This window comes from Electrona antarctica (genome assembly GCF_951216825.1).
Source record: "Electrona antarctica genome assembly, chromosome: 7".
Lineage (NCBI taxonomy): Eukaryota > Metazoa > Chordata > Actinopteri > Myctophiformes > Myctophidae > Electrona > Electrona antarctica.
The window spans coordinates 55599120-55609700 of NC_136812.1; the positions used below are offsets into that span (position 1 = coordinate 55599120).

Sequence of the window (10581 nt, forward strand, 5' to 3'; positions counted from 1 at the left end):
TATGGTTGAACTGGAAACTAACAAACTAGATGTTCTATAGTCAGAGGTCACTGAGGCAGGTGGTTTTTCAGGCTTTCTGCATGATGACACATCACTGGAGCTGCTTCTGGCCGAGACAGGACAGGAGCAGACGCACATGCTGTGGTGAGAGAAGACGTAGAGTCAGTAATGGTGAAAGCACTCAAGGATTACTGGAATGGACGATTGAGTGTGTAGGCTATGTACAGTATGTTTCTTTACTGATCAAATTAGTAGGTAGGCTACAACTGAGTATCACATATCAATCATAATAATAAGCAGACTTGGCAACCTGACTGTAGAAAGTAACAGTACAGTAAATAACTTGGGGGTCATTATTCTGAATTTAATTTTAATTCACACAATCATGTTACCAAGATTGCCTTTTTCACCTTTACAAATATTGTATGAATCAGAGCCTGTCAGTCATTAGATGATGCAAAAACACTGATCCACGCCGTTGTTTTTTCTGGGCTTGATTACTGCAATGCACTTTATTCTGGACTGCCAAAGAAAACTACTGACAGATTACAACTTGCGGCAGCCAGAGTTTTAACTAAAACTAAGAGTGTCACGGCATTGGCTTCCGGTTGTTTTTAGGATTGATTTTACAATTATTGGTCTGCATCTGTGACCTTCCGACCTACATGACTGCCTGCCTAGATATGTCCCAAACCACCCCCTCAGGTCCTCACAGCTGGCTTGCTCGATGTGCCTAACAAATGGCAACAAACTCCCACTGTACCTTTGACAGGCAGTCTCTAGACATTTTAAAGCACAGCTCAAGACCACCTTATACACTCTTGCTTTTAGATTTATTCATGTCCTCACTATTGCATTACTGCCATTTCAATGTTTTATGCCTTGCGTTTTTTTTTTCACCATTGCTCTGTAAAGCACTTTGAGCTGCATTGCATGTCATGAAAGGTGCGATACAAATAGTTTTATTATTATTCAGTGCAAGGCACTTTGCTTGTGTAATTTGTACAATGTTGTCATCAGTTTTATAGTTTGTTGATTACTTTTGATGCAGTAATGATCTTTTTTTTTCTTTTGAGATATTACAAAAGGTTAAAAGTCAATTCACCGTCATCTAGTGTGATTTACAGATACAATTCAATACTACAGTGTGAAACCGTCTGTGTGAGACACAGTAGGCCTATAGTATAAATGACAGTATATTTACTACATTTTACAGGACTTTGGTTGACCACTGACTGGTCTTTGTAAAAGCATATATAAATATATGAACCTTTATTGAAAATGATATGCCCTTGAGACGTGTCATCTAGTTTTCTAGGGGGTCAAACAAAATACAGCAAATACAGTAATGTGCTTTATGTATAAAGTTTGAGTTGAGTATGTATGGCTCACCATCAGTCCATCAAAGACATCTTCAGCTTCATCAGCCTTCTGTACCCATCTGGGCTGACCTAATGGACACAGGTATAACACTTGAATGTTTACATTGCTAGCCCTGAAACATACAAGCCCATGGCTAACATTGCTTCAGATGGCATGCCATACAGTTTTGAATTGAATTAATGAATAGTTGAACGAATAGAAGATGTTTGGACCGAAAAGTTGTAGGCTGAAGCCGTGCCTAGCCTCTGACACTTTATGTAAACAATACGGTGTGGCGACACACACGTACACAAATAAGCTGTAAATACATTGAACACTTACTTCAATCTGAATGTCCCTCTTCGTCCATCGGGCTTCGGTTGCAACTTCCAGTTTATTTAGGCATCCTGAACGCAGGTTCCCAGTAACACAGTCAACAAACACTATCTGGGCAGAAAAAAACTTTTCCTGGGCAGAAAGGTTTGCATGTGCGACGCACTGGACCAGGGAAAGCTACTAGCTAGGTCGCTCCAGCAGGCAACAGTCCACACATCCAGATGCAGCAACTAGCAGCTGCTCTTGTCCCCGTCACTGCATTTCTTCCTCCGTATATTTCTGGTTCATATAACGACCCTAACGCAGATTCTGCCATTATGTGTAAGGGAAAAATCCCCTGGAGCAGCCATACTGACTCGTTGTTTTCGTTTGTTGTTGTGTAGACAGGGGTGTCCTTCGCGGCTAGGCTAGCTACGGCAAGCCTACCTGTCTATTGTCCCTGTAGTTTCTGAAAGCCTACCGAGTGTCCACCACCTACGTCATTTTTGGACAAATACGTACATGGTGGACAGCTTTGGAAGTGCGCCCACGGAGCTACAGAACACCAATGATAATAAACGGGCGCATTTTAGCATATATGCTAATGATTAAAAACACACAGACTAGGTTGAATAGTGGCGAAGTGGTCCTTTAACAACCAGGTGACCTATCCATTGAAGACTGCACTCATTAATCTTGAGGCTCAGGACGTGCTGAACATGGATGACGAAACTGTACGCGTCTGTGTTTCCAGCCTTACGTGCCAACTTGCCAGTGTTGGACTTCAGCGTTTTATTGACGCGTGGAATAACCATGCAGTTGGAGGTATTACAGTAATTTGGTACCATGCACAGACATTTCACATTTTCTAAATATTTGTGTTGTGTTGCCCAAGCTTCTGTAAGTATATTGCTTTCAATGTAGGGTAGGAAATGGGTCTGGTAATATTTCTGTAAAGGCTGATTGTCTACATCTTGTGTTTCTCCTGTAATATCTTTTTTTTGGGTCATTTTACAATTACACTTTAGGCCTTTAGCAGATGCTCTTAATCTAGAGCGAATTACAGTACGCAAGAAAGAACAACACATGGTAATACATTAAATAGTCATCAAGAATCATAAGTAAGCTAAGAACCTAACATCTGTATAACAGTTGAATATATCCGTCTATACACTGTATGTCTACATAAAATGCTATCTAAATAACACAAGTTGAGCCTTTTCATAAGCCTGTTAGGTCGTCGAGTCTAGGGCAAGTGCTACGGTCCAAGATGTCTGAAGAGGGGTTTTCAGACTACAGCCAAAGATTGGGAGTCAGTCTGAAGCTCTGAACTTCTGATTGGTCATCTTTGCACTTAGTGCCACTACCCTTCTAAAAACATATTATTTTCCTCAGGAAGAGGCATTCCAAACGTTTTGGCAGAAGGTGGCTGCAGGGTGAAGCTCACTGCAGATCAGCTTCCAAATGCAACTGAGGCCGCTGACCTGTATGACACAGAGAATGGCTCTGCCCTAACAAGGACGTCAGCATTTGGTCTAAACCCCTTTAAAGATCCCACGGAACGTGAACGGGCTGAGAGAAGGTTCGCAGAGGCATATCCGGACATCACAGTCCTGTTTGAGGAGACAGTGAAGCATAATTATGGGCCCTTCCAAGTGTGTGTGTGTGTGGGGGGGGGGGGGGGGGGGGTGGCACTTTAAATGTATTGGCTTGCTTGCAGAGTTGCAGTACAGTTAAAATATGGGGTTCAATTTATCTCCCACTGGTATTTTATTTTTTGTTAAACCTAACAGACGTGAATAATGACAGGGATACAGAATGTTCTGGTAATCATTAAGTAGTAGGAGTGTAGATACATTTGAAGTCATTGTTATTTATGCATGCATTTTTGTTGGGCCCTAAGGACATTGCAAGTGGGCCCTCCTACAGAAAAGGTTGAGAACCACTGATGTTCATCTACAGCAAATTAGCTTTAAGCCTTATTTTTGTAGTTTGTTAACCAGTCGTGTCCAGAACCTCCATTATTAATATATATTTGGCTGTGGACTCTCATCTGAAACAAGTTTTCTGTCTGTGACCACCGAACTAGATTTGTTTTGAGGGGCACTAGCCCCTACCATATTCAGCTATATTGTTGATTTTTGTCTTACACAAACATTAAATTCCCATTGACTATGACTGGATAATTTACGTCATGTAGACGAGCAAATCGGCTATTTTTGTGCTACACAGACTAAATTCCCGTCATGTAGACCAAGCTTTGAGAACTTGAGAACCACTGACTCTCATCACTGGAAAACAAACTACAAAATCTGCCAAGGGTTTCATCAGCATTTACACTTTGTTTAAATATGTAGGGAGGGGAAAAAAGGTGGATGGGCATGACCATTGAACTGCTAATCTTTCAATTGATAGACACTGTATTAAAATTAATGGCTGTCTCAAATATAATGTTTTACAACTTTCTCTCTCTTTTCTTATTTAATCTCTTACAGCATGATCAACCCCACCCTGCAGTACCATTGCCCCACCACCCCTGACATCACAGTGGGGTTTTGGACAATATTTTCTTGGGGTACTTCCCATGGGTTCAATAAAGATTGATCAACTGTATCTGATGTACATTATTTTGATTCACATGAATATACACATTTCAATGCCTCTCTCAGACAATTGCTATCATAATTAATACTAGGCCCAATAATTGTGGTGCCATGTCATTATTCCATGCCATTATTCCGACCTCCCAATATTCCGACCTCCCATAATTCTGACCTCCCATAATTCCGAAAAAAGCAAATAATTTAGAAATCCCATAGGTCCGACATCCCGTTTTCCCGACCCTATTAAACTCATAATCCCGAAATCCCATTGTTCCGACCCTGCCCATATTAAACCCATAATCCCGAAATCCCATTGTTTCGACCGTGCCCATGAGCATCGCGCACGAGGCCACCGTGGGCAACCGCTCACGCACGGACCGCCGTGCCCAACTATGAGCCTCGCGCACGAGGCCACCGTGGGCAAACGCTCACGCACCGCACGCTCAATTTTATTCTGCTGCTGTTTAACATTTATGTCCAATAAATAAATGCTATTCCTAGACTAAGTGTTTGACTTTATTATGCTGCATGTTTTTACATTTCTGTCCAGCAATACATATCATGCGTTGGTGCCATAGAGAGCAATGAGACGCACAAGGGCTGCTGCAGAGCAGAAATGCGCATGGAGCGCACAGAATGCTATCCCTTAAAATAAATGTTTCACTGTATTCTATGCTGTTTTTACATTTCTGCAACAAACTATTCATTCGTGCGTTGGTGCATGATCGCACGCCACTAGGCACTTTCTTTTTCAATATGGGTTATATAGCTTAAACATCATAACCTGTAGCCTATTAATTTAAACATGAACAGGTCGCTGTCCGTGTCGGCAGCAAATATAGGCTACTCAATAATCAATAGCCTACCTAAATGCTATCCTCGCATGGAGGGCACCATTCATGCTATCCTTTTTAGATTAAATATTTCACTGCAGTGAGCATTTCTATTTGAACCAAACTGTTATCTTGTTAAAATAAAGAGAAGACGGGGCCATGACATATTGTGCACGGACATTCCCTTTTTTCCCTGATGATTTCCTGATGTCCAAGCAATTAGAAAATAAGTAGCAATCATCATTTGCAAAATTATATCTCACATTTATTATATGTGCTTACATACAGTAAAAGAAACACAGGTATGGCCTATACCTCAGGCCAGAACAGTAGGCTAATATAGGCCCGGTTTGCATGTCATTAAAATCAAACTATAAAACAAATGGTTATTCAACTGTTGGCCTATAAATAAATGTCTTTCATGTTGCTTTGTGAGATAGAAAGTCACCCATACCATGTTTCAGCCCACTCATGTTCAATACAACGTTTATCAACACTGCAGGGTGTGGTTGGAGGCAATAGCGAAGCATGTTTCCTGGCCAGTTTGGAACGCACACTGTCGAATTCAGGGATGTTCTCATCACCTGAAGCCTCTCTGACGACCTCGTTATATATCCTTCTAATAGGCTTTGTTGGGTCAGCTTCAATCGCCTGAATCATCCTCTGTACAATGTCAGTAGTTGAAATAACATCACCATCGTCTAAGGCTGTCCCCAAACATTCAAGGTTCGAATGTTCGCTCGTTAGGGTTGGCACTCGAATCTTAATTAATGGGCTTGAACCATTCGTTTTATTTTTTTTTATTTTTTTATTAAATAAAAAATATTATTATTTTTTCCCTTTTTTTATTAACTCGAAAATATATCGCGAGAATGCGATATGAGCATGTAAAAAAAAAAAGTAAGTTTCTAGTGCATTCCTGTCAGAAGTTATGATTTTTTAAAAGAAATATCTCCTAGTTCTGCTGTCCCATCTCCCGTGCTTGTAATTTGGTGATTGGCCTGCAGCTGAGGTGAATTGAATGGAATGTCTGACGCGTCTCTCTCTCACACACACACACACACACCAGCATGATCGCTGACAGGGGCCATGATATATTAGCATATGCTCTCTAGCATCACATCACAAAAAGTAGGGAACTCTGATCATTGTTAAGCAAAACGGTCACGGAGGATCTGCTTTTGCTTTGTGCCCACTTCACTTCAATGCGCCTCCCAGAATACACAGGTGGAACAAATAACGAGCAATATACGCTGTTTTAGCTGCCTGCCAGCAAGCTCGTGAGCTTGCAGATCAGCTGTTTTCGCGTAGCCACTTGACGGTGTTTGTGTGTGTGTGTGTGTTGGGAGAGACGAGAGAGATTGATAAAGAGCAGGGGAGACGCGCTGATATCTCAAAGGTTATTTTTTAAATTAATTGGAAACAAATGGTCCGGATGTTCGCTCGGTAATTCCTGCCGAAGTTCGAGTCCAAAAAAAAGGGCTAAGGTACAGCCTTACCATCGTCTCGGTGATTGTGGACTGGAGCATTAAAAATGATGATATTTGGATTAGCTTCATCCATGTTGAATGCCGAGGTTTGCATGAAGACATTACAGGTCTTCCTCCAACAGCGCCAGTACATTTTGGCACCTTTAGTTTTGTTTTTTTGGTAGCGGTATCCATTATGTACCAGAATCTTGCCTCCTCTTTTGCCTGGCTGTAGACTTGCCATTACGCAGCGTGGATAGCGACACTTTACGCACGTAAGTTGTGTAACTTGTTCAACTGCCATCAGGGCATTCAATGTGTTTTATACCCTCATAACTGTAATTATTATTATTGAACCAAGCCGGTCCCCATTAATTGAAGGATTGTAGTTGGTTCAGCACTTCGGACAGTTCCCAATGGCAAGTCGGCATGACCTTCAATTAAGGGAGGGTGCCGATTAAAGCGCATTGTTCAATTAATTGGGATTTCGGGATTATGAGTTTAATAGGGTCGGGAAAACGGGATGTCAGACCTATGGGAGTTCTTAATGGTGCGCTGTAATAATTTCATATTCGTTTTGATTTCGTTTTGATCTCCCAGTGAGATTCAATCATAATATACTACTAGACATATTAAACTATCAGGTTACATTTGGCTTTATTGTGAAGGGTTTCTATTTAACCCTTCACAATACCCTTCACAATAAAGCCATATTTAAACTAATTTTCCATGCAGTCCACTACGAAAATATACCCAACCAACCCAACCAAGATAGATCGCGATCTACCCGTAGATCAAAAAAGGTTGTGGCTACCACATGACATGCCCCTAACAAAATACAAATAAAGTAGCCTAAGGCTATCTTTTTGGCATTGCATGCACTTGAATTAAGGTAAGGATACTTGATTGACTGAAATCAGGAAGGACCTGTCGGCTCACTTTACAGAATTTATAGTACAAACCCACAATGTAATAATTGATTTTAAACCGTTTTAGGAGCAAACGTGGGTAGGCCAAACGTATTCCCCGCAATGGAATAATACGCTTTGGGTTGGTAGATCTTGTTAAGTTGGTCATTTTAAAAGAAAATCTCAAGTAAAAAAAGTGTGGGCACCCATGCACCCCTGGCTACTAAATAGTTTGACCCAGGTTGGCTTTAAAAAGGCGAGGAAACTGCTTTACTGGTTCCTCCCTTCAATTAATAAATAACGCCAAACATAGCGGAGAGTGCCAAACTACTCTGGAAGCAACATGGAAGAAGTAGAAAGGAGGTTCACACTGTGGAGTGGTTCAAGGACCTTTACATTAAAAGAATCTGACATAAACACATCAAACCTTGTTAAGATTTTCAAGGTTAGTAATTTCGCTGTCATATTCACAAAGAATGCTACAATTTTAACAAAACTTGATTAGATTAGGCGGCCATGTTCGGTGAAAAATGTTAAATTATAGTTGTGGTGTTGAACAAACTCCCACACACGTCTTAGAATTAATCTTAATTATTTTATCTATCTTAAATTAAATTAACCAAACTCAGATTTTTGGTAGGGTTCACTATATTTCGCATTTGAAATAAGACTGGAAATCCTTTTCGTCCATTCATCATCAGGTCTTGACGCACATGGCTCCGTTAGCATTAGCCGTGGCGTGGGACCTAGGCCCAGCCGCCGGGCCTAGGTCCGCAATGTTACACAATGTGAGCTTTGTTTATTTTATTTCACAGCAATGCAATCTATACGAATAGCTAATCGTCACAGTAGACTTATTAAAAAGTAGGCTATTATAATTTTTAATTAAGAAACTATTAACGAAACAACTTGGAGCTTGGGCTCAAATACCCCTTGATGCTTGTGCATTGTATACAGTCTAATTTTCAATATTTAATGATAAAAGAGATGGAAGTTTGTCTAAATTCTGTTTCCTAAATGTAAGGTCTTTAGTAGCATTGTTTTGTAGTCTGTACAGGTGTGTGAGATAAACAGGTGTTAAGAATTGGCCAACTCTAATTGCACTAATTTAGAGCGCGGTGCGCTCTCCCCAGCCCTTCTCTGTTTTTACTCACCACCGCTCATCCAACCACATTGGCGTCCAAACCACCTCCGGTGGTCACCTCACCACCAAAAAGCCAAACTATGAATAGGCCTTCAAGTTCTATTCATATTTGGGATTTTCGAGGTGGTCATAAATCTTGGATCGGACGTCGGCCTCATAGCTATCGGATTTTGTTCTTTTTTTTAACGACTAGTAAAAAGCATGCCAGCAGAAAAATGTCTACAGAATAAAGTGTTAGTAGCATGGTGTGCCTGTCAGTGTGTGTGTGTGTGTGTGTGTGTGTGTGTGTGTGTGTGTGTGTGTTTTTAAATCTTGTCAAATTATTCTTCCAGTTTAGGCCAAGCACAATTTACCTGCTGCCAGAAAATGGCAGCGTGCTAATGCCATTGGAATCTGGCCTCATCGTACTGGAAGAACTGCAGCCTGGAGGGCTTCGTCTGACTTCGTCTGTCCCAAGCGTCTTTGCACAGATGGTATGTAATCAATGTAAAATGTAATCAATGTAAAATATCAGTATTGTTTTTAACCATGTCCAAAGTGATTTTTTTTGGCCGTGGTGCATTTAACCCCTATAGTCGCTACCAACTTAATTGGATCGGAACTGCAGAAATCATTCTAGTTTGTTGCAGCTAATGTAAGAAATCCCCTAGCTGCAATTTGCAACTCTAGATTTTTTAATAATGGTATGAATCTAGAGTTGCAATATCATCCATTGACTCCCCACTCATCCAATTTGCGTTTGCGATCTGCTTGTATTAAACGACATTAAACTCACCAACATTGCAGCTCTAGGCCAAGCTTGAATTATCCTCTTTCAATCTGCCTAGCTTTTGAATCCACCTCATGTTATGAGCTACTTTCTGTCAAGAAATTCTGTGAAAGTGATTATTTTTCTAAGTGTTGGAGTTTGGAAGCGCTCGTCGTAAGTCACTGCGGTCCTGTGTGCCATCTGTTTTGCATTTGAACATAATGCAGGAGGCAGCAGCGCGACCCCTTAATAAAATGTAGTCCTTCCAAACTCCAACACTTAGAAAAATAATCACCTGCAGAGGATGTCTTGACAGGAAGTAGCTCATAACATGTCTACGGTGGATATTTATGACACAAAAGCTTGGCAGATTGAAAGAGGATAATTCAAGCTTGGCCTAGAGCTGCAATGTTGGTAGGTTTAACGTTGTTTAATATAAGCAGAGCGCAAACGCAAATTGGATGAATGGGAAGTCAATGGGGGGTATTGCAACTAGATTCATCCCATTATAAAAAAAATCTAGAGTTGCAAATTGCGGCTAGAAATCCCCATGAACTTTTAAAATGGTAATGGTAACTGTCTCCTTAAGTTTTACCTGAACAACCAACCAATATACTTAAATAGCATTTACTGCATTAATAAGTGTACTTGTTTTTGATTTAGTCTAGTACGTACAAATATTTACATGGTCATTTTCTGTGGCTTGTCTGAATGAATGCCTTGTTGCACATTGTGTATTTCATTAGTTGGATAATGTCGACCAACAAGATGAACCCTGTCACTATTCAGGCGAATAATTCATTGGAAATGGCATAATTAAATCTAAAAATAAACATGATGATGTTGTAGATGGACTATTTATATTTGCAGTCTAGAGAAAACGACAGGGGAACCAATAAAGAACCATAGGGAATATGTGGTTAAACTAAAAAAACACACTAAATGTGTTATGGTGTACTTAAAAACCTTGACGTTATTGTCCGTGCTAAAGTAAAAGCCTTCCAGCTTGTATTCAGTGTCTAAGATAAATCATGCATTTCAGTTTATAAAATTGCCTTTGTAATGGGTTGAAATTGTGTACATCTCAGGGGAGATTGAAAAGCCTTAAAATAAATAGTAAAATGTATAAATGAGGACAGAAATGAACAATTTCTTATTTATATATATATATATTTCTTTTTTAGGCCCGGATTTTTGGA

The 10581-nt window shown here is 40.3% G+C and overlaps 1 long non-coding RNA gene across 1 annotated transcript; it reads right to left on the reverse strand.

The window, feature by feature from the left end:
- LOC306927035 lies at positions 1-2024 on the reverse strand. Its single transcript, XR_013790478.1, has 3 exons — positions 1705-2024; positions 1393-1451; positions 1-139 (listed from the first exon to the last, which is right to left on the reverse strand). It is a non-coding gene; the product is annotated as an uncharacterized lncRNA (long non-coding RNA).
- Positions 2025-10581: the final 8557 nt, after the last annotated feature.